General features: G+C 43.2%; 1 long non-coding RNA gene across 2 annotated transcripts; it reads right to left on the minus strand.

The window, feature by feature from the left end:
• Window positions 1–1,551: 1,551 nt before the first annotated feature.
• Window positions 1,552–24,393, minus strand: LOC111821753 (uncharacterized). 2 transcript variants are annotated; one of them, XR_002825092.1, is made up of 4 exons: window positions 24,307–24,393; window positions 24,022–24,120; window positions 2,306–2,440; window positions 1,552–1,647 (listed from the first exon to the last, which is right to left on the minus strand). It is a non-coding gene; the product is annotated as an uncharacterized LOC111821753 (long non-coding RNA). The 2 variants fall into 2 exon arrangements; XR_002825091.1 differs by having other exon boundaries at window positions 24,022–24,383.
• Window positions 24,394–24,613: the final 220 nt, after the last annotated feature.

The following is a 24,613-nucleotide window of genomic DNA, read 5'->3' on the forward strand; positions in this document are numbered from 1 at the left end:
TGCTCATACCACCTGTAAATGGACAGTTTTACTTCTTCCTGTCTAATATAGATGCCTTTAGTTTCTTTTTCTTGCCTGCTGCACTGACTAGAACCTCCAGGACAATGTTGAATAGACATAATGAGAGTGAATACCATCTATATCTTTGCTAATTTTCAGCCTACTTGTGTTATCAGTAATTGAGAAATGAGTATTGAAATCCCTGACAATAGTTTTTTTTCTATTTCTCTTTGCTGTTCTATCAGTTTTTGCCTCAAGCATTTCACAGCTCTGTTGTTAGGTACATAAATGTATAGGATTGTTGTCCTCTTAATGAATTCACCCCCTGATAATTATGAAATGATATTCTTAATTCCTGGTAATATTCTTTGCTCTGAAATTTACATTTTCTGATATTAACATAGGAGCCCTGATGGTGCAGGGGTTAAGACGCTTGGCTGCTAACCAAAAAAGTCGGTGGTTAGAACCCACTAGTCACTCTGAGGGAGAGAGATATGACAGTCGACTTCAGTAAAGACTTACAGCCTTAGAAACCCTATGAGGAAGTTCTACTCTGTCCTAGACCATCGCTATCAGAATCTACTCAGTGGCAATGGGTTTGTTTTTTTGGTTTGGATATTAGTATAGCTACTCCAGCTTTCTTTTGGTATCATCACGATGCATCTTTCTTCTATTCGTTTAGTTTTAATCTACTTATATATTCACATTTGCAGTGGTTTCTTATAAGTTACTTATAGTTTTTTTTTATCCAATCTGACAATCTCTGCATTTTAATTGCTCTGCATAGTTTAAATTTAATGTAGCTATTGATATGATTGAACTTGGATCAACCAACTTGCTATTAGTTTCCTATTTGTCTAATCAACTCTTTTGTTTCCTTTATCTCTCTTTTACTGCCTTCTTTTGATTAATTGAGCATTTTTAAAAATAATTCTATGTTATCTCTTTTGTTGGTTTATTAGCTATAATTGGTTTTTTAGTAGTTGCTTTAGAATATATACTATACATCCTTCACTTATCACAGTCTAACTTCAAGTGATATTATGCCACTTTACATGTTGTATCAGAACTTTGTAACAGTAAATTTCCAATTCTTTCCTCTCAAAAAAAAAAAAAAAAAACCTTTCGCCATCAAGTCAACTCTGACTCATGGAGACCCTGTGTGTGTCAGAGTAGAACTGCACTCCACAGGGTTTTCAATGACTGTAATTTGACAGAAGTAGATTGCCAGGCCTTTCTTCCGCAGTGCTGATGGGTGAATTTGAACCACCAACATTTCAGGTAGTAGCGGAGCACAAACCATTTGCACCACCCAGGGACCTACCAAGAAACTGAGTGGCACCAAATAACTTTGCACAGACTCAGCTTTATCCTAAAATGGGAATAAGTGTTACTAGCTCTTCATGCATCTGTAAGGGAGCACAGTGAGGAGAAACCAAAAATGTTCACTTACCCTGGCGGTGCAGTGGTTAAGCGTTCAGCGGCTAATCAAAAGGTTGGCAGTTCGAATCCACCGGGCGCTCCTTGGAAACGCTATGAGGCAGTTCTACTCTGTCCTGCAGGGTCACTAGGAGTCAGAATTGACTCACTGGCAACGGGTTTGTTTTGTTTTGTTTTTTTTGCCGGTGGGGGAAGGTGGTTTGGTATCTGTTGAAAGAGAAAAGATTTCATTTTACAGACCTGTCATTCCATCATCTTCCAGAGAACAGTGATAAGAACATGTAACTGAAGGAAGTCCCAGTGCATCAAGGACAGATGGAAGGCCCGCGTTTGGGGTCTTTTTATTTTTTAACATGTTCCACTATCCAATAGTCTCCATTGACGTGAGAGGAAATTAATTAGTGGTATCATCACCATTTCAGCAACGTTTAACTGCTAATATGACAGGGATGGGGAAGAAAAAGAAGAAGGGAGGAATTATCACAAAACAGATGTTTCAGTTAATGGCGCCTTGAGAAGTCATTTCTTCTGGAACAAAGGCTAGTACCAAGTAAGAATGACCTCTTGGCAGATAACTGATCCAATGCCACATTCTCAGTAGAACCACAATACTGGCTTTATCCATACGGTTCTCAACTCGAAGGGAAATTGTGGAGGAAAAGGCTATAGTGACGGGAACATCCTCTCAGCCCCGTAATACACCATCTCCGCAGGCCCAGCGACAGGAGCCTGGGTGGAGCCTTGCTGGCTGATACTTGGACGCAGTGGGCAATTTCACTACTGCGCTCACACTGGTCTCGGGTTGTGCAAAATGATGCAGTTTTTACACAAAAACCACAATCCTCCTCTAAAAATGATTACCAACCCTGTTTGACTTCTAAGCTGTAAGGACGAGATTTAACTACACCCTTAGACTCTGGGATTTATGCATATCGGAAATCACATTGCGTTGTTAGTCTCATGGTATCTGTCACGGTGCTGAGACCAGAGGAACTGGCGTCTAAGGAAGAGAGAAAAACAAGATCGTTTATAAAGAGATTTTGGAGTAAAGCAGCTTAGCAGGCGCTAGAGAAAATGATCCTAGCCACAACAAGGCTTTCAACCTTCCTTTACCCCCTGACGGGGGTGGGGGCTGTGATTAGCCTTCCTCCACCGCAGTCCCATCCACTCTCCCACCATCAACGCCTCCTTCTCTGATAAGAAAAAAAAAACCAAACTGTTGCCATCAAGTCAATTCAGACCCTACATGACAAAGTAGAACTGCCCCATAGGGTTTTCAAGGAGCGCCTAGTGGATTTGAACTGCCGACCTTTTGGTTAGCAGTCATAGCACTTGACCCCTACGCCACCAGGGTTTCTTTCTTTGGTAGAGACACAGATAAAACAAAAACCAAACCAGTTGCAGTCAAGTTGACTCGGACTCATGGCAACCCCATATGTGTCAGGGTAGAACTGTGCTCCACGGAGTTTTCAAGGCTGTGACCTTTGGGAAGTAGATTACCAGGCTATTCTTCTGAGGCACCTCTGGGTAAATTTGATCCGCCACCTTTTCGGTTAATAGCCAAGCACTTAACCATTTGCACCTCCTGATCCACGTTACCGTTTTTGTCTGCCATGAATTATTGCTCTCCAAAGGTAGAATGAAAAGTGGTGACTTATACTGTAGTTACCTTCCTGGCACGGTATTGGTTTGGGAAAATCATGGAGAAGAAATAGCAAGTTCACTAAATAAGTTAATCACGTGCACGTACTTTGAGCGGTGGAACAGTCTTACATCGGCCACCATCCAGCACTCCCCACCTCGCCGCCATACTCTGCTGTTTCCTTTGTTTCAAGCCTATAAATCGCCAATCCTTTTCTTCTGGACCTCTGCAAGAGTTGGCTTCATCCTAATGCTTAATAATCCAGATGACATATATTTGTTTTTCCCCTAGGGTAGCTGAGATCAACATTTCCATATATACACACGCGCATGCGCGCGTGCTTGCGCGCCCATACACACACACACACACACACACACACACACACACACACACACTTGCCATTTTTCTGCAACTGGCTCAGAAATCCCTACTCCAGCTATGATGGTGGCAGCTTGAGAAAGCAACTCAGTTTCTTGCAGCTTAAAACAGTTTCTTTGGGGTAAACCCGATCTCTTCCAGCGAATGCTCAGGTTTGCAGGGTGTCTCCCCTCTCTCCAGGGCTCACCCCGCCGCCTCCTTTCAGGTGTAGGGGGAGGTATGGGAATTCTCACAGCAGTGGAGGGAGGGCATCTGGGCTGCAGGGTCTCCGCTGCGTCTGGGCACAGGCCTCCGTCAGCCCTGCTATTGTTGTGATGCGCCCAAGGCCAGTATAACTCAGTATCTGTTCTCCTTGCTCCCAGGGGCCTTGGCCTTCTCCCCCGCTGACCAAGCTCTTAGGGGCCGGCAGATGCCCTACAAGCTGGCTGCAGCTCCCTTTTGATCCCCAACTCCAGCAAACCCCTTGCCAGCCTTCTTCTTCAGGAAAACTTTGTCCTTCACCATGGTGACCTCCCCCAGCAAGCTCCCTGTCTTGTTCACCTAGTGCTGTGGTAACAGAAATACCACACGTGGACGGCTTTCACAAACAGAAGTTTATTCTCTCACAGTCCAGTAGGCTACGCGTCCAAATCCAGGGTGCCAGCTCCAAGGGAAGGCTTTCTCTCTCTGTCGGCTCTGGAGGAAGGTCCTTGTGATGCATCAGTCTTCCCTCGGTCTGGGAGCTTCTCTGCGCAGGAACCTCAAGTCCAAAGGACGCACTCTGCTCCTGGCACTGCTGTCTTGGTGGTATGAGGTTCCCATGTGTTTCTGCTCACTTCTCTCTTTTATATCTCAAAAGGGACTGGATTAAGACACTATCTAATCTTACAGATCTCGTCAATATAACTGCCGCTAATCCATCTCATTATATCATAGTGACAGGATTTACACATCAGACGACAAAATGGTAGACAATCATACAATACTGGGAATCATGACCTAGCCAAGCTGACGGATAGTTTTGGGGATGCAACTCAATCCATGACACTCCTCAAGCCAACTTCTCAGCTATTGTCCACATCTCCCACGGAAACATGGAAACTTTTGAATTTCCTACTCACACCCCAGGCAGCAGCATGGAGCCAGAAGCACTAAACCATCACATCGTTCTTTTTTTTTTTCTCTGTGGGGCTGAGGTACCATGTGAGGGGATCTAAATGAGGAACGGGAGCCCAGGCCCTCTGTGTCAGCTTCTCCCTCAGCTTGTCTGGAGTATGTTCACCTCCCGTCTCCTCCTCACCTCACACATCCGCCTTCACCAAGAATTTGAAGCCTGAGAAAGCAACCAGAACACACCTACTGCCGTCCTCTCTCTCCTCAGCTCTTCTTCCCTGAATTGAAACAGTTTTGTATTTCCAGAGGTAAAGGATCTTTTATTAAGTCTTGTTTTCTCTTCTCCACAACACGGCTTATAACAACACTCCAGACTCAGACCTCCAAGGTTTGTTTTGTTTTTGTTTTTTTTCAATTGTGGTAACGATATATGTAACCAAACATTTGCCATTCCAAAATTCTTCACATGTACAATTCAGTGACATTAATTATGTTCATCATGTTGTGAAACCATCATCATTTCCAAGTTTTTCCATCACCATTAACAGAAGCTCAGTGTCCCCTAAGCAGTGAGTCCCCCTTCCCACTTCCCTTTCTCCCCACCCCCCGCCTCAGGTAACTAATAAATTTTGGTCTCTATTCAGTTACCCATTGCTGAAGGGTCGACTCTGATTCATAGCGACCCTACAGGACAGAGTAGAACTGCCCCATAGGGTTTCTAAGGCTGTAATCTTTATGGAAGCAGATCGCCACGTCTTTCCCCCATGGAGCAGCTGGTGGGTTCAAACCACCAATCTTTCGTTTAGCAGCTGAGCACTTAACCACTGCACCACCAGGGCTCCTTGCACTTGCTTATTCTAGATATGTCATGTGAGCGCAATCATACGATATCTGTCCTTTTGCGACTGACTGATTTCACTCGGCGTAATGTCTTGATCTGCAGACGAAAGCTTTTTGGCACTGGGCAAACACTTTTCTTTCTCAGCAAAGCATGGATCACTTTGCTTATAACAGTTCTAACATGAAACCCAAAGCTAAGCCAAGATTCTTTGTTCTGGGTGGTCTCCCCCCGTCCCCCTGAAGCACCAAAAGCCACTGAATCAGTGAGTTCAAAGCCGGAGCAACCTGGTAACGAGGAATGAAGCATGCACTGATGTGTTGAGAATATTGTTCTTGTTGCACTGGCAACCTTGGAAAAAAATATTCTAGTACCTTCCCCAGTACGTTGAGCCAGTTTGTTAAAGGCATTTAATTTATCTAGTTAGCACCGGCACACTTTTCCTTAGTAGACAGGCAGCTGGGGAGGCCATGGGGAGAGCTATCAAATGCATTCATGAAGAATTCCCTGGCAGAGGCCTTTCTGTGGTCCAAAGAGCTAAGGAAAAAGCAGTAAGAGCAACTGTCTTCCCATGGGCATGAATGTATCCGTTATGGGTAATGTGTACTCATATGATATGTGAGCTCATTTGAGACCATTAAGGGCTATAGAAACTGGCAAGAGAAAACCTCTAGTACAGAAGGATCCGATTGGTTAGTTCCATGACGATCACATTAAAACCAAAAAAACCAGTTGCCATCACATCTATTCTGAAGGATGGTGACCCCATGTCTGTCACAGCAGAATTCTGCTCTGTAAGGTTTTCAGTGACTGATTTTGGGAAAGCAGATCACCAGACCTTTCTTCTGCGGTGCTTCTGGGTGGACTCGAACCTCTAACCTTTCTGTTAACAGCCAAGCACATTAACCGTTTGCACCACCCAGAGACTCGCAATTAAAACAAGAACCCTGAATTAGAGGCAACACAAGAAGACGGTAAAGATGGGAGGTGGAGTGAGACCGAATTCACATCTGTCTCTCTCATTTCCTATCTTTGTAACTCCAATCAACTTACTAAATCTCCCTTTACCTGTTTCCTCGTCTGTGAATGGGGGTTATAAAATCATCTACATCATGGCGTTGTTGTGAAGCTTTCATGAGCTAGTTAGTACATATTCAGAGTGATAACAGTGCTTGACACATAGCAGACTCTCGGGAAATGTTAGCTGTTACTGTTACTATCAGAGTGTGAGAGTGTGGTTGTTACTAATGATATTAATAGCTAAGATTTCTTGAGTGCTTATAATATGTTAGGCAATGTTATATGTTCTCTACATGTGTAACAGGAGCTAACAATAATAAGAATTTCTTTAAAGCCTCTTTTCTATTCCTTCCTATGTCTGTCCACTCCCATTTCCGCTGATAAAACTCTAATTTGGTTCACACGGCATTTCCCCATATCCTCAGCTCATGGCCTTAATCCACAGATGGGGGAAGAATAGCTCAAGCCTGAGAAGGAAGGAGATGGGTGTTTGAAATGGAGAGAATACTGGCGGGAAGAAAAAAAAGAATAGCAGTAAGAAAGCACGGCAGGGTGAGAGTAAGGAGTTTTAGTTGTGAGGTAGGAGTGGAATTTTTCAAGTACAGCTAGTCCCCAATTTATGTCTGGGTTATATGCTGCTAACTCCATTTTAAGTCAGTTCTGACAAAAATCAAATATCTCTCTTTTTTTAAGTTGTCATTATTATTGACTTTCATTATCAGTATCTTTATAAATCTAATCTTTATTTGTCTTTAGGGTTTGGAAATTTTATGTATAAACTTACAGATATATTTTAATACATATATATATACATCCCCCACACATCTGTCAGTTGGTTGTACTGTGGGGGCTTGCGTGTTGCTGTGATGCTGGAAGCCATGACACTAGTATTCAAATACCAGCAGGGTTACCCATGGCGGACAGGTTTCAGGTGAGCTTCCAGACTAAGACAGACTAGGAAGAAGGACCCACTGGTCTACCCTCTGAAACAAATTAGCCAGTGAAAACCTTATGAAAAGCAGTGGAACATTGTCTGATATAGTGCCAGAAGATGAGCCCCTCAGGTTGGAAGGCACTCAGAAGACGACTGGGGAAGGGCTGCCTCCTCAAAATAGAGTCAACCTTAATGATACGGATGGAGTCAAGCTTTAGAGACCTTCGTCTGCTGATGTGGCACGACTCAAAATGAGAAGAAACAGCTGCAAACATCCAGTAACAATCAGAATGTGGAATGTACAAAGCATGAATCTAGAAAAACTGGAGATGGTCAAAAATGAAATGGAACTCATAAACATCGATATCCTAGGCATTAGTGAGCTGTAATGGACTGGTATCAGCCATTTTGAATTCGACAATCATATGGTCTACTATGCCGGGAATGACAACTTGAAGACGAATGGCACTGCATTCATCGTCAAAAAGAATATTTCAAGATCTACCCTAAAGTACAATGCTTTCAGTGATAGGATAATATCCATAGGCTTACAAGGAAGACCGGTTCATATAACTGTTACTCAAATTTACACACCAACCACTAAAGCCAAAGATGAAGAAATTGAAGGTTTTTACCAACTTCTGCAGTCTGAAATGGATCAAATGTGCAATCAGGATGAATTGATAATTACTGGTGATTGGAATACAAAAGTTGGAAAACAAAGAAGGATCAGTAGTTGGAAAATATGGCCTTGGTGATAGAAACGATGCCAGAGATCACATGATAGTATTTTGCAAGATCAGCAACTTCTTCATTGCAAATACTTTTTTCAACAACATAAACGGCAACTATACACATGGTCCTCTCCAGGTGGAATACACAGGAATCAAACTGACTACATCTGTGGTATGAGACAATGGAAGAAGCTCAATATCATCAGGCAGAACAAGGCCAGGAGCCAGCTGCAGAACAGACCATCAGTTGCTCATATGCAAGCTTAAGTTGAAACTGAAGAAAATTAGAACAAGTCCATGAGAGCCAAAGTATGACCTTGAGTATATCCCACCTGAATTAAGAGACCGTCTCAAGAATAGATGTGACATGTTGTACACTAATGGCCGAAGACCAGAAGAGTTGTAGAATGACATCAAGGACATCATACACGAAGAAAGCAAGAGGTCATTAAAAAGACAGAAAAGAAAATAAAGACCAAAATGGATGTCAGAAGAGACACTGAAACTTGCTCTTAAACGTCGAGTAGCTAAAGCAAAAGGAAGAAATGATGAAGTAAAAGAGCTGAACAGAAGATTTCAAAGGGCAGCTCAAGAAGACAAAGTAAAGTATTATAATGACATGTGCAAAGACTTGGAGATAAAAACCAAAAGGGAAGAACATGCTTGGCATTTCTCAGGTTGAAAGAACTGAAGAAAAAATTCAAGCCTCGAGTTGCAATATTGAAAGATTCTGTAAGGAAAATATTAAAAGACGCAGAAGCATCAAAAGAATATGGCAGGAATACACAGAGTCACTATACCAAAAAGAATTGGTGGACATTCAATTATTTCAGGAAGTAGCGTATGATCAGGAACTGATGGTACTGAAGAAAGAAGTCCAAGCTGCACTGAAGGCATTGGAAAAAAAACAAGGCTCCAGGAATTGACAGAATACCAATTGAGATGTTTCAACAAATGGATGCAGTGCTGGAAGTGCTCACTCATCTATGCCAAGAAATTTGGAAGACAGCTACCTGGCCAACCGACTGGAAGCGATCCATATATATGCCTATTCTCAAGAAAGGTCGTCCAACAGAATGCAGGAATTATTGAACAATATCATTAATAGCACATGCAAGTAAAATTTTGCTGAAGATCATTCAAAAGTGGCTGCAGCAATATATTGACAGGGAACTGCCAGAAATTCAAACAGGATTCAGAAGAGGATGTGGCACCAGGGATATCACTGCTGATATGAAATGGATCCTGGCTGAAAGCAGAGAATACCAGGAAGATGTTTACCTGTGTTTTATTGACTGTGCAAAGGCATTTGACTGTGTGGATCATGACAAATTATGGACAACATTGCAAAGAATAGGAATTCCAGAACTCTTAATTGTCCTCATGAAGAACCTGTACATGGATCAAGAGACAGTCAGTTGAACAGAACAAGGGGATACTGTGTGGTTTAAAGTCAGGAAAGGTGTGTATCAAGATTGTCTCCTTTCACCATACTTACTTCAGTTTGTATGCTGAGCAAATAATCCATGAAGCTGGACTAAATGAAGAAGAACGTGGCATCAGGATTGGAGGAAGACTTATAAACAATCTGCGTTAAGCAACCTTGCTTGCTGAAAATGACGAAGACTTGAAGCACTTACTGATGAAGATCGAAGGCCACAGCCTCAGTATGAATTACACCTCAACATAAAGAAAACAAAAATCCTCACAACTGGACCAATAAGCAGCATCATGATAAATGGAGAAAAGATTGAAGTTGGCAAGGATTTCATTTGACTGGGACCCACAATCAACAGCCATGGAAGCAGCAGTCAAGAAATCAAAAGATGCATTGCAAGGGGCAAATCTGCTGCAAAAGACCTCTTTAAAGTGTTCAAAAGCAAAGACGTCACCTTGAAGACTAAGGTGCGCCTGACCCAAGCCATGGTGTTTTCAGTTGCCTCATATGCATGCAAAAGCTGGACAGTGAACAAGGAAGACCAAAGAAGAATTGACACTTTTGGATTGTGGTGTTGGCAAAGAATACCGAATATACTACAGGCTGCCAAAAGAACAAACAAATCTGTCTTGGAAGAAGTACAACCAGAATGCTCCTTAGAAGCAAGGATGGCAAGACTACATCTTATATACTTTGGACATGTTATCAGGAGGGACCAGTCCCTGGAGAAGGACATCATGCTTGGTAAAGTAGAGGGTCAGCAAAAAGAGGAAGATCCTCAACGAGATGGACTGACACAGTGGCTGCAACAATGGGTTCAAACATAGCAATGATTGTGAGGATGGTGCAGGACCGGGCAGTGTTCCATTCTGTTGTGCAGAAGGTCACTATGAGTCGGAATCAACTCAACGGCACCTAACAACAACAATATACACACATAAAAAATACAAAAATCATAAAAATTTACTCCAACGATGAAGAAGAGTTAGACGATGTTGGCATTTTGTCAGTTGCAGTAATAACTCCACTTGGTGGAAGGTTCTGGATCATCTGGATTATCCCTGGGAATGGAGTTGGTATTTCTAGTCAGAAAATTAGTGAAAGTTATGTCCATGGTCCTTTTCTTTTTTAATTCCTGTATTTCACGGTAACATCTCACTGCTTCCTCAATCTGCCTATCAACGTTAGCAAAGCGATCAGCGTTTGGTTTCATGTTTTCAAGCAACTGAAGCCCCTGATTTAGTTTCGAAAACGAAACTATATGGCAGTGTTTTGAACAGTAAATCATAAAGTTGAACATCTTCAAGTGAACAGCTGAGAATGATAACGTTAGCAAATTACACGGTGCGACACTGTACGTAGTACATATTACTAACCATAAGATGTACCAAAAAAAAGAGAAGGACAGTTGTAAGTGCAGTTTGTTGCAACTCGAATATGCCAGGTATGTCATAAGTCAGGGACTACCTGTATAGCTACTCTCTGTTGGAAGTGAGAGAGGACAAGTTAAAGACAGAGAATGTTTTAAAAGTTTAGCTATTTCTTACGCATATACTACCTTCTTGGCATTTTCTTAAGAAATTGCAATAAACACTTGAATTGCTTTTGACTAAGTTTCTCTGTTAACTTGGTTTCTTTCTTTGAAAGGGACCCTAAGCTAAGACAGGACCACATGGGAACCCAGTTTTAAAGAGAAAACTGAGGCTTAAACTGGTAACTTGTCCATGGTCACAAAGTTGTAGAGCTTAAATGCAAATCTAAAGAGTTTGATCACAGAGCCAGCATACTGACCGCTGTGTTACACCAAGCACTGATCCCTTTTGGCCTGCATTAACTCATGCTCCTGAATTGTCACCGTAAGGAAATCAATGTCAGGTTTCCTCCAAATACATAAAAATGGTTCCTTACAATTAAAAACAAAAATTAAGGTATGTGTGTGTATGTGTGTCTGTACCTTTTAATTTAATTAAATGTTTACATTGTTTAAAACTCAGAAGTATAAATGGTATATAGCAAAGTCTCCCTCCTAGCCTTGTCCCTCCAGCCATCTGGTAACCCTCCCCAGAGGCAAATAATACTATCAGTTTCTATTGTATATTTCAAGCATTGCAAACAAATACAGTTTCTCTCTTTCTTCTAAATAACAGCACAACTTACTCCATGTTGTACACCTTGATTGTTTCCATTTCTCTTGGAAATCACTCCACATTGCTATACAAGGAGTGTTCTCGTTCTTTCACCCTCTGCCCTTAGATGTGAAGACTGCCATGGATTGAATTGTGTCCCCCCAGAATACCTGACAACTTGGCTAGGCCGTGATTCCCAGTATTGTGTGATTGTCCATCTTTTTGCCATCTGATGTGATTTTCTTGTATATTGAAAGTCTTATCTCTGTGATGTTAATGAGGCAGGACTCAATCTGCTAGATTAGGTTGTGTTGTAAGTCAATCTCTTTTGAGATATAAAAGAGAAAAACCAGCAGAGGGACAGGGAGACCTCATACCACCAAGAAACAAGAACCAGCCGAATAGCGTGTCCTTTGGACCCAGGGTCCCTGCGCTGAGAATCTCCTAGACCAGAGGAGGATTGATGACAAGGACCTTCCCCCAGAGCTCACAGAGGGAGAAAGCCTCCTTGGAGCTGGCACCCTGAATGTGGACTTCTAGCCTACTACACTGTGAGAGAGAATAAACTTCTGTTGTGTTAAAGCCAATTCTGTTTGTTAAAGAAATCCTTGTGGTACTTCTGTTACAGCAGCACCGGGTAACTAAGACAAAGACTTACTATTCTTAATGCTTTTAGTTCCAATTACTATCTTAGTTTAACAAACTATTAAATTGCATCTCAAATAATGAAGAACTTAGAATAAACCAATCCTGTTGCCGTCGAGGCAATTCCAACTCATAGCAACCCTATAGGACAGAGTAGAATTGCCCCATAGGATTTCCAAGGAGCAGCTGGTGGATTTGAACTGCCAACCTTTACATATTTGACAAAAGAAGAGTAATGTGGGGCAATTTGCCCCACCAGATATTAAAACATACTTTTAAGAATTAATAATGAAAACTTTGGGAAATGGTTCCAAAGCTGGCAGAAAAGTCAGTGAGCAGAGTGCCGTAGATAATTCAGAAACTGACTTACTGCAAACAGTGTTTAGTGTGTGATAAAAGGGACATCTTCGGGAAAAGAAGTTTTGTTCAATGAATGATGTTTATGGAATCCACCTGTAACGATTTAGACAAAAAGAAGCATATTCCTCCCCTACTCTTAGTTTGTCGGAACAGGTGAATCAGGGTCCAGATGCTCGCACTTGCCGCCTTTGCTCCTTGGCATGTGCGAGTCTATATCTCCTTGTTGACCAGGCCTCATTCTTCTTCACAGCTAAATAATCCATTAGGATGCACCCTCACTGATTTAACAAGTCCCCTCCTGCTGGACAATTACATTATTTCTAAATCTGTGCTATTGTAAATGATGTGGCAATGGGTACCCTTACATGCAAAGTCATCTTGCATGTGTTAGTATATCTACAGGATAAATTACCAGATGCAGAATTTCTGGGTCAAAAGGCGTGTGCATTTGTATTTTTGATAGCTATTCCCAAATGACCCTAGATTTGGGATTATGGAATATTTTCAACAAAGAGCACTCCTACCAGCGATGTAGGAGATTGTTTGCTTTCCCACACCGTCTCCAGCACAGTGGATTATTAAACTTTTTGGTCTGTGCCCATCTGATAGATGAAAATGGAAAATCTATTTCTTCTCTTGCTTCAGGGTATGTGAGTTTAAACCATAAGTCGCTGCCCATAAACCCCTTCACTCATTCATTTAAATAGTTATAAAGCCTTTACCACACACAAATTTATGTCCTAGTCACCCCTTTACCCTATAAAGCAAACACACGTCTCCGAAATCATAGGTGATTTAAAATTCCTCCAGATGACTGGGATTTGTACAACTCCTGATATCTTCAATGCAGAATGATAAAATCTGAACAATATGGGGATTTTAGAGGAACAAATAAATAATATCCCTGTCCCAATTCTATTGCCTACCCACCCCACCCAGCTCCCAGTTGGGACCAGTCAAGAGATAGTCACAGGAGTCAGACAGATGGGTATCAAAATCTCTGCTTTCTTTTTAAGAAAGCTGATCGGAGTCTGAGGCTTAGGCCTGAAAACCGATGGGTTTCCTAATATCTCCCCAAACTTAAAAAAGAAAGCAATAATTAAACCCCCACACCCTGTCACAAGCAGGCCTGGATAGCAATGGCCACTTATTACGGGACCAAAGAGGACAGCGAGAGCAGTGATGGTTCAACGGTAGAACTGTCTCCTTCCGTGCAGAAGACCTAGGTTTAATTCTTGGCCAACACACCTCATGCTCATCCACCACACACCTGTCAGTGGAGGCTTGCATGTTGCTATGATGCCGGACAGGTTTAAGTGGAGCTAGTAGACTAAGACAGACTAGGAAGAAAGGCTTGGCAATCTACTTCTGAAAATCAGCCAATGAAAACCCTATGGATCTCAACTGGCGTAGTATAGTTCAAAAAGACTATGTTCTACATCCGAGTTTGGTGAGTAGTGTCTGGAGTCTGAAAAGCTTGTGAGCAGCCATCTAAGGTAGAGCTATTGGTCTCTACTCTTCTGGAACAAAAGGGAAAGAAAGAAACCAAAAACTCAAAGAAGAAACTAGTCTATGGGACTAACAGTCTACATGAATCATGGCCTCATCTATGCTGAGACCAGAAGAACTAGATGGTGTCCAGCTGCCACTACTGACTAGTTTTATCAGAGCCACAGTAGATGGATCCTGACAGAATGGAAGAAAAATGTGAACCAGAACCCCAAACTCTTAAAAAATCCGGACTTACTGGACCCATTGAGACTGGAGGACTCCCTGAGACTATTACCCTGAGATAATCTCTGAACCTTGCACTGGAACAAACCCCTGAGGTCACCTATTAGCTAAATAACAGATTGGCTCCCAAAATAAAGACCCTTGAGTCCTGTGCATCTTTCAAAAACCATCTGTATGAGACCGAACAGTCAATAATTCCTTTAAAACAAAGATAAGAAGTAAGAGAACAGGGAAACTAGATGAATGGAAACAGAACAACTAGAACAGAAATGATGAGAATGTTCACACACCGTGAAGAATGTAACCAATGTCACTGAACAATTTGTGTAGAAACTGTTGAATGGGAAACTAAACTGCTGTGTAACCCTTCACTGAAAACACAATAAAATATCATTAAAAAAATAAATAAACCCTGTGGATCACAATGGTCCAATCCTGTTGTGCATGGGGCTCCCAGTCATCTGCCAACCTGAGGCCAACCAACAACAGGAGAGAAGTGTGTTTGCTGAGGACAGCTTCGCCTGAGGGAGCACGCAGAAGGGCTGAGCCCTGTGCTGGGCCCAACAAGAGTAGCTGGGTGGGGACAGGAGGAGGGGGCCTCATCAAAAGGCTACAAGTGCCCCTCCCTGTATTTTTCTCTTTCCCGAGGGAGGGAAGTTCTTCTCCTGCCTCTATAGAGATGTGAGGAGAGGGTGATAAGAATACCCCACTAATTGTCTAACCCTGTTGAGGGATACATACACTCATAGTGACCTTGTAGGACAGTGTACGACTGCCCCGTACGGTTTCCAAGGCTGTAATCTTTATGGAAGCAGACTGCCACATCTTTCTCCCTCGGAGCAGCTGGTGGGTTCGAACTGCCAATCTTTTGGTTAACAGCCAAGCGCTTGACCACTGAGGAGTTGGAACTGACTGACGGCAATGGGTTTTGGGTGAGGCTGGGTTGAGAGAGAAAATTATAAAGCAAATGGAATCTTTCAGGGAAAAAATGTCAAACGTAAGCAACAAATATTGACTGAGAATTTACTTTTGCCAGACTCTGGGTTAGGACTTGGGACTATGAAGATGAATAAAACTCAGATCCTGCCTTCTATAAAACTCATTGCTACCCTGGTGACACAGTGGTCAAGCACTCAGCTGCTGACTGGAAGGTGGGCGATTTGACCCACTCATGGCCTCCCCAGGAGAAAAGCCGGGCAATCTGCTTCCGTAAAGAATACAGCCTAGAAAACCCTATGGGGCAATCGTACTCTGTCACATGGGGTAACTGTGAGTCAAAATTCACGTGATGGCACCTAACAACAACAGTTAACATAGAATTCACATCCTAAAAGAGAAAAAACCACAGAAATAAGTCATCATGATGCAAACTCTAATTGAAGCAGGTAAATAGGGATAATGAAAGCAGTGATTGCTTAAGGCATACCAATTTTTCTGTCTAGCTGGAAAACTTTTGGAAATGGTGATGGTTCCACAACATAGAGAATGTAGTTAATGTCACTGAATTGTATATTTAAATATGGTTAAAATGGCAAAAATTTGTTATATGTATTTTGCAATCATACATACATATATACATGTATGTAAGGAATGAAAAAGCCTTCGCAGAAAAGGTGCTGTGAGCTGCACTATGAGTCGGGGCTTGTGGCTGGGGCAGGAGGGAAAGCCATGTCAGAGAAGCAGCAGTTACCAAAGTAGAGAATGGAAGCAGGTTGTGTTTGGGGCACAGGAAATATTTTTGTGTGGCTAGAACAGAACTGGGAACCCTGGTGGCATAATGGTTAGGAGCTTGGCTGCTAGACAAAAGGTTGGCAGTTCAAATCCACGAGCTGCTTCTTGGAAACCCTATGGGGCAGTTTTACTCTGTCCTGTAGAGTCACTATGAGTCAGAATCGACTCGTCGGCAATGGGTTTTTTGGTTTAGAGCAGAGTCGAGCAAAGGAGGTGGAAAGGACAAGAGGTGATGTGAGATGAGGCTGGGAAGGTACTTGGGGCCATATTGAGAAGCCTTTGTAAGCCACACTGGGGAGTTTGTGCTCGAGCCTTAGGCCAGGGAAGCCTCTAATGCTCTAAGCAGAATTGACATGATCCAATTTGTTTCTCTGGCAGCAAACGGGAAGGATGCATTGGAAAGAGAGAAGAATCAAAGGCAGAGGGACCAGTGAAGAGTTAACCGATCTCTTGTTCCAGGAGAAAAAGGTTAAGGAACAAAATTAGCACAAGAATAATAAAGAAAAGTAAATAGAGTCCACAGACTTTCACAGGTAGGTTGGTCAAGGTGCAGGATTGACTAGATGTGGGAGGAGAGTTGAGAAGGAGCCACGGGCAAATGGGTGTTCCGTTTGTGCGCTGGGGCCAGGCTGGGACTGGAAGCAGAAGAGGAGCAGGAGTGGGAGAAAAAGGAATGAGTTTAGTTTTGGACATGTCGTGTTAGAATTGCCTGAAATATACTTGGTAGGATATATCCAGCGGATGCCTGGAAATATGAATCTGGAACTCAGGAGGGAAGTTAGGGTGTCAATAGACTGGGCAGTTCTTGGTACACAGGCCATAGGGAAAGCTATGGGAATACAGTAAGAGCAGTCTGCTGAGAAAGCTGTGAAGCCTCTGAGAGAAAAGGGATCGTGCAAGAGAGCCAAACAGGAAATGCGTGTCAGCAGAGGGAATTTCAATGGAGGATGGGTAACGATGACCCTTCCACTAACCATAAAAAAACCAGTTGCCATTGAGTCATCTCCAACTCATGACTACCCATGTGGATCAGAGTAGAACTGTGTTCCGCAGGGTTTTCAATCATTGATTTTTCAGAAGTAGATCTCCAGGCCTTTCTTCGAGGTGCCTCTGGGTGGACTTGAACCACCAACCTTTTGGTTAGCAGCAGAGCATGTTAACCGTTTGCACCACCCAGGGACTCCTCAACTAACCATAAAAAAAGAAAACCAAACCCATTGCCATCAAGTCGATTCTGACCCATAGGGACCCTCTAGGACAAGTAGAACTGCCCCATAGAGTTTCCAAGGAGAGCCTGGTGGATTTGAGCTGCCAACCTTTTGGTTAGCAGCTGTAGCACTTAACCACTATGCCACCAGGGTTTCCCCCAACTAGCCATGGAGGGGATAAAATTCTTCCTCTTCCTAGATGCCCAAGGCCACCCTGTATCTTTAGAAGGGGTAGTTTTCTCATCCATGCTTATCCTTTCTCCTCTGGACATGTTGCTGGGTGGAAACCCCAGGTTCTGCTCGGTGAAACTCATCTCAGCCAATAAATGAGAGACTGAGGAGGGAGAGTGGAAATGTACCTTTATTTCATTGCGCAAGGAAAGGAACTGTCAGGGCTGCTGCGGCCAAGACTGCTCATCCAGGGTGAGGGGGAAGGTTACTGTTAAGGGATTACAAGTAGGAAGTTTATGCAAGTTACATCAGCAACATTCTTAATCATACTACGCAAGCGCAATGAGGTTTACATATAACTTCATACATCGCCTGTTCAGAAAAAGGTGATTAAACCCCACCCAGAGGCAGGGAGGTTACTATGCATGAGGTATTTAATGAGCTAAAAGATTATCCTGAATGTCAACATGGCGCCTAAACCAGTTTCCACCAATTTCCTCTAGTTGGGGGGCAGCAGTTATGAAGAGGGGAATCAGGATTTTAATATAAAGCTACGGGGGTGTGCCAAGCAAAGGAACCGGGATTCTAATGTAAAGCTATGGGGCGTGCCAAGCAAGCTGCTTGAGGCAATGGAATTCTCTGCAGCCTGGGGACCTCTGTCTTAAAACTGCCTGTAAAAATGAGTGAGAATAAGAAGGACAAAGAGGCCCACTCGGCAGACAGCTCCAGCTTCCTCCTGTGTCCCTCTCTGGAAGGAGCATCCCTCCTTTGCCATAGAATAAAGGACCAGAGATCAGGAAGACTCTTTAAGAGCACTTTCCCACAAAAACTTGCAAAAGCTCCTCATGTGCAAGCATCAGAAGGAGATCCAATCTCCTTGTTTGTGGTTTCTCACCAATTATGCCCACTCACTCTATCAGCGATCCTTGCCAGAATCTTCCTTGCCCATGCCATCTGCTCCCATCGACAGCCCGGCCACCCTCTATGCTCACCTTTCTTTAGCCATCAGATCTTGGCACAAGCCAGTCCACGTGCCTAGAATATCCCGGTTCCTTTCAATACAATTTCTGTTTATTTCTTCAAAATCAAGCTTGAGTCTTACTGTGTATGTGAAGCTTTCTTTCATTTTCTGAGTATGAACTCAACATACCTATTACTCCCATCGACTATTCTTTGACTATAAATTTGGTCTTTGTTCAAATTTTCTTTTACACAAATCATGCCATTTGTCATAATTATTTGAGGGAATAAGCCAACTTTTCTAGATAACCAAAGTTCTGCCTCTAGATTCAATATTTAATTCATTCGATTGACCAATATTTATTGATCACTTGCTTGTTATATGCCAAGCATGATGAAAATTTAAAATAAATGAAAGTAATCAAGGAGAAAGCATTCACTGCATAGGCCAAGAAACAAGCTTGGGCCTCCATTGGGAGGGGTAGCTTGTCATTAATTTACGTCTGAACCATTCCCCTGCCTTGTTTGGTAGATCTTGCTAAAGTAGCTTACTTCCCTCCCTACCTTATTAAACAGAGAGGAATGAACACTGTAGCATTCTTTTTTTTTTTTAAACTCGGGAGCATCATTTTGGACATCCTGTTTCAAAAGAATGATTTGTCTTCTCTTAATTAGAAGAACAATATGTTCCTTGTGAAAAAAAAAATATATATATATATTTCTAATCAGCCATAATCATGCCATCCAAAAAGCAACCACTGCTAACATTTTTGTGTATCACTTTCTAAGCTTTTTTTCCAATGCATTTTTGGGGAGTTTTGATTTAATAAAATGTCATCTTGAACATGAAAGCTCATAGTTCACTCTGTTACAAGTTTTACCAATTGCCGTCAAATCAGTTCTAACTCATGGCAACCCCAAGTGTGTCGGAGGAGAACTGTGCTCCATAGGGTTTTCAATGGCTGAATTTTCAGAAGTAGATTGCTAGGCTTTTCTTCCGAGATGCCTCTGGGTGGACTCGAACCTCCAATCTTTGGGTTAGCTGCCAAGCACATTAACTGTTTGTACCACCCAGGGACACCTCTTATAAGTCAACATTACAGCATAAGCACCCTTTTAGTAAGCCTCCATTGTTGAAGGGTGTCTGCAACAGGGTAAAGTTAGACATCTCCCCTCCTATTTGTTCCCCCAATCCTCCCATACGCCCCTATAAATAGGGCAGAAACCCTGGGTCCTCACAACTTGCCCCACATCTCTGGCCCTCTCCCACTCACACACAGGGGATTGGAGCTCACCGCATCGTCTGCTGCAACAGCAGAAGCTTAAAAGAGCAGGAAGGTGGTGGACACTTAACAAAGCCCGAGGCTATAAAATTTGTGAGAGCGAAGGATGGATTAAGGTACAGGGACATCCGTGTCTCTATAGAGAAGAGTTGCAAGTCCAAGGGAACAAGGCGTGGTAGCAGGAGAGTCTAGACAGAACGAAAGAAAAGGGAGAAGACTGTGGAAGGGGAACAGGTATCTAGTCACGAGGAAGAGGCTAGGTCCAGGTGTGATACCCTTGACTACTGGGGGTGTCCTTTCTCCTCCCTGGTCATTGCAGAAAATGGCGGTATCCTTGTGCAGATTTTATTGTACTAGGTGATAAGGCCCTGGTGGCGAAGTGGTTAAGTGTTGTGCCGATAACCGAAAGGTCAGCAGTTAGAACCCACCAGCTGTTCCACAGGAGAAAGATGTAGCAATCTGCTTCTGTAAAGATTGCAACTTTGGAAATCCTATGGAGCTGTTCTACTCTGTCCTATAGGGTCGCCATGAGTCAGAATCAGTCTGACGGCAATGGGTTTAGGTTTAGGTGACAAGGAACATCTCTCTGAGGGCTGTGATCCAAGCAGCCATGACTGCAACATGCCCCATCTCGAAGGCCCCTAAGTTCCCATCTTTTCCATTTCCAGAGGATACTTAGACACAAACCCTGCAAGACTGAGGAGGGGCCTTTCACGGGGGTCACACTTGTAACACAGTGATACCTCCAGGACTATCAAGAACCAGGAAAGGAAAGCAAATCTCTGCTACCTGAGCTACCTGCTCAGGACATCGTCTAACCTTCATGTCCCTCAAGGAAGATAGAGGCTGTTTTTAGAAATGTGGAAGATAATTGCTCCCGCACAAAATGGCCCCAGAATACTAAACAACTGAACGTTCCATTTTTCTACTTTCGTCTTCAGTGCAATGGTTGCCTACCTTCTCTGCAAGCTGGAATCACCGAGGGAGCCGCCAGGAGTTCCCTGGTGGCGCCAATGGTTAAAGCACTTAACTAATGGAAAGGTTGGTGACTCAAACCCACCCAGAGGCACTTCAGAAGACAGGCCTGGCCATCTGCTTCAGAAAGGTCACAGATTTGAAAACTCTATGGAGCACCATTCTACTCCACACACAAGGGATCACTATGAGTCAGAATAGACTCGACAGCAACTATCAACAAGAGGGCGCGTCCACAAATACCAATGCCTGTGTCCCACCCTCAGAGACTGTGACTTAATCAGTCTTGGATGTGGTCTAGGGGCCCTGGTGGCACAGTGGTTAAGAACTCGGCTGTTAACCATAAGATCAACCGTTCGAATCCACCAGTCACTCCTTGTAAATCCTATGGGGTAGTTCTACTAGGTCCTACAAGTTCGCTGTGAGTCGGAATCGACTCGACGGCAACCGATTTGGCTTTTTGGTTTGGGTGTGGCCTGGGCTTTGGAATTCATAAAAGATACTTATGTGTGTCAGACAAGTTTGGGAACCATTGCTTTAGTGCCAAGTTCGTAAAAATCACTTCTCCTTGAAGATAGTCTATTGCAATTGCCTGAGACAACACATCTCCACAGCTCTAATCTGGTACATTCTGGAAAAGATGTCTAGAATATATCCAAAATAAGGGGGAATTAATTTGGAATAAGCTAAGAAAAGTGAAAGTAGAATTAAAACTTTTTTTTTTTAATATCAAGTGTGACTTCTCAAGACCTAAGCTTTTTTCTAGATAGCTAAGACCAACAGATAAATTCTACAGCATCTTCGTATGTGTGACAGATTATGTGATCATATATGTGCATGTTTACAGATGTTGTCGTTGTTGTTGTTGGCTGTCATTGTGTTGGCCCCCCACTCATGTGGTCCCCATGGACAAATAAGATTGGATTGTTGTGATCCATGGGGCTTTCATTGGCTGGCTTTTCAGAAGTAGATCACCAGGCCTTTCTTCCTAGTCTGTCTTAGTCTGGAAGCTCCACCGAAACCTGTTCAACATCACAGCAACATGCAAGCCTCCTCTGACAGATGGGTGGTGGCTGCCCTTGAGGTGCACTGTCTGGGAATCGAACCCAGGTCTCCTGTATGGAAGGCAGAGTTCTACCACTGAACCATCCCTGCTCCCTGCTTATAGATAGTCAGCCAAAAAGTGAGGAGTTCTGACTAAAATGTTGTCCTCTCTTCCTCTCTAACCTTCACCCAAATCTAGAGTTTAAGCAACTTGGGAGCAGGGATCATATCTTTAATTTGACATAGTGTGACATCTTGAAGGGAAGCTTTACACCCAGGAAGTTCCTGGTTAATGCTGAGACTGTTCCCTAACTCTCCCAGAGCTGGTTAAGGGGCCAAGGACCAGCCACGGCTCATAAGTGACAAGGCACTCCTTATGAAAGCAATTATTTTAATCCTTCCAAGCAGGAAGCTGCCCAAAGCTAGAACAGGTTCACTAAGCATCCTTGAGAGACCTGGAGCACAGAGAGAGCTGGTCCTCAGATGCCAGCTGATGCAATCTGAGGACATTCCCCAGAAGACATACTCCTCACTTCTGAGTATAAGAAAATAACTTCTAAGTTTAGGAAAGCAACTGTAAACATCATACTACTTTGACTGCAGAGATAAAAGACAGATCCATCCCATGATAGCTCTGCTCAGCATCCAACAAAGACCGAGGAGGCCATGAGAGCACGGCTCCCACCACTGGAAGAGAGGAATATTCTGTTGGTACCACTATCACATGCATACGTTCTTGCCCTCTGCCTTTCCTTTTTTTTCAATACCGTCTTTAAAAACTTTTCTTCTCTTATATCAGAGTCCTATATACAGACTCTCAATATATAGCCCTATATAGGACATTATCTTTGGTAAAGTACAGGACCAAGGAGAATAAGAGAAATCCTTCGTGAAATGGACTGAAGCAATAGCTGTGACAATGGTCTCAAACATAACAAGGATCGTGAAGATGGCACAGGACCAGGCAACATGTCATCCTGTTATATAGCAGGTCCCCAGGAGTTGGCTCCAACTTGACAGCACCTAACAACAACAACAACAATGATGTATTTAACATAGCACAGAATCACAACCGCAGTTATCTTTTACCTCAGTGTGCTACAGCCATTTGACACATTTGGGGAGATAGATCAGTTGGTGGGAGAGGGAATGGTTAACAAATAAAACAATAGGGTGCTATGAGACTCTAAAAGAATCACAAGTGTGATGGTATCATGACACAAATTAAACCTGTGACCACCTTCTACGGACGGATCATTCTGAGAAGGTTTTTTGTTGTCATTGTTGTTAGCTGACAACAAGTCATCCCTGGACTCATTGTGACCCCATGCACAATGGAATGGAAAGCTGCCTGGTCCTACACCATCACCATGATCTGTGGCAGATCAGATCCTGTGATCCATACGGTTTTCATTGGCTGATTTTCAGAAGTAGATCACCAGGCCTTTCTTCCTAGTCCATCTTAGTCTGGAAGCTCCACTGAAACCTGTTCAGCATCATAGCAACACACAACCTCCACTGACAGATGAGTGGTGGCTGTGCATGAGGGGCACTGGCCAGAATCCAAACCGAGTCTCCTGCACAGAAAAGCAAGAATTCTACCACTGAGCCAGCACTCCTCCAGACTTTTCATAGAAGGAAGGAATCTTCTGACCATTTTCCGTCCTGAGCCGTCTCCTCTCTTTTCTCAGTACTTCATAACTGTGGTGTTAGTGACTACCCTGTCCTCTGAATGTCCTTCATTTCCATGGCACCACTCTCTATAGGTCATCTCCCTAACTCTCTGGCTGAGTCTTCTCTGTCCTCCTCATGGGTGTCTCATTCTCAAATGCTGGACTCTTCTGGGCTTTGTCCTGGTCCTTTTCTCTTTTCATTTTCTCTCTCTGAGTGATCTCATATACTCCCATGACTTCAACTGTTACCTGTAGGGTGATGATGTCCAGAAGTATGTCTCCAGAGCTGAGGTCTACATCTCATTGTTTCCTGGACATAGACTTGTCCATGGCAGACATGCCTCAGACTCAATATGCACAAAGCTAAATTCATCATCTTGTTCCTACATTCCCCTTCTATTCCTTGTCTTTGTGACTAGCACCATCATCCACCCCAACAATCAAGAAATAAATTGGAGTCTATGTCTGGCTCTTTGCTCTCACCCCCTACCTACAACTTATCACCATTTGTCTCAGTTAGGAATTGCATTTGGCTGATGGTAACAGACGGAAATAATAGTGGTTCAAACAAGACAAGGACTTATCTTTTTCTCACATAGTGTGAAGTTCAGATTGGTAAGTTGGTTCCACTATGTCATCAGGCCCCTGGACTCCTGTCTTTCTTCTCTGCCCTGCTTTTCACATGGCTTCCATTCTGAAGAACACATCAGGATTACAAGATGGCTGTTTCCAAGTTCCCGGCAGAAAGAAAGAGAAAGAGGGAAGAGGCAATTAAGGCACCTCCAGCTGAGTAAATCCCCTTTAAAAGTTTCCCAGAAGCCCAGTCCACTATTCTCATTAGTTGCTCCTGCAAGGAAGTCTGGGAAATTTAGGTTTTTACCTGGTCGCTCTCCTCCTCCCAGTAACATAGAGGATCTATTCATTAAGAGAAGGAGTAGGATGGTGTCTTAGTCATCTAGTGCTGCTACAACAGAAATACCACAAGTGGATGGCTTTAACAAAGAGAAATTTATTTCCTTACAGTAAAGTAGGCTAAAAGTCCAAATTCAGGGTGTCAGCTCGAGGGGAAAGCTTTCTCTCTCTCTTGGCCTTCCGATCAGTGTTCCCCTAGACTAGGAGCTTCTTGGCACAGGGACCCCGGTCGAAAGGACGTGCTCTGCTCCTGGCATTGCTTTCTTGATGGTATG

This window comes from Trichechus manatus, unplaced genomic scaffold, assembly GCF_000243295.1.
Source record: "Trichechus manatus latirostris isolate Lorelei unplaced genomic scaffold, TriManLat1.0 scaffold00103, whole genome shotgun sequence".
Classification (NCBI taxonomy): Eukaryota; Metazoa; Chordata; class Mammalia; order Sirenia; family Trichechidae; genus Trichechus; species Trichechus manatus.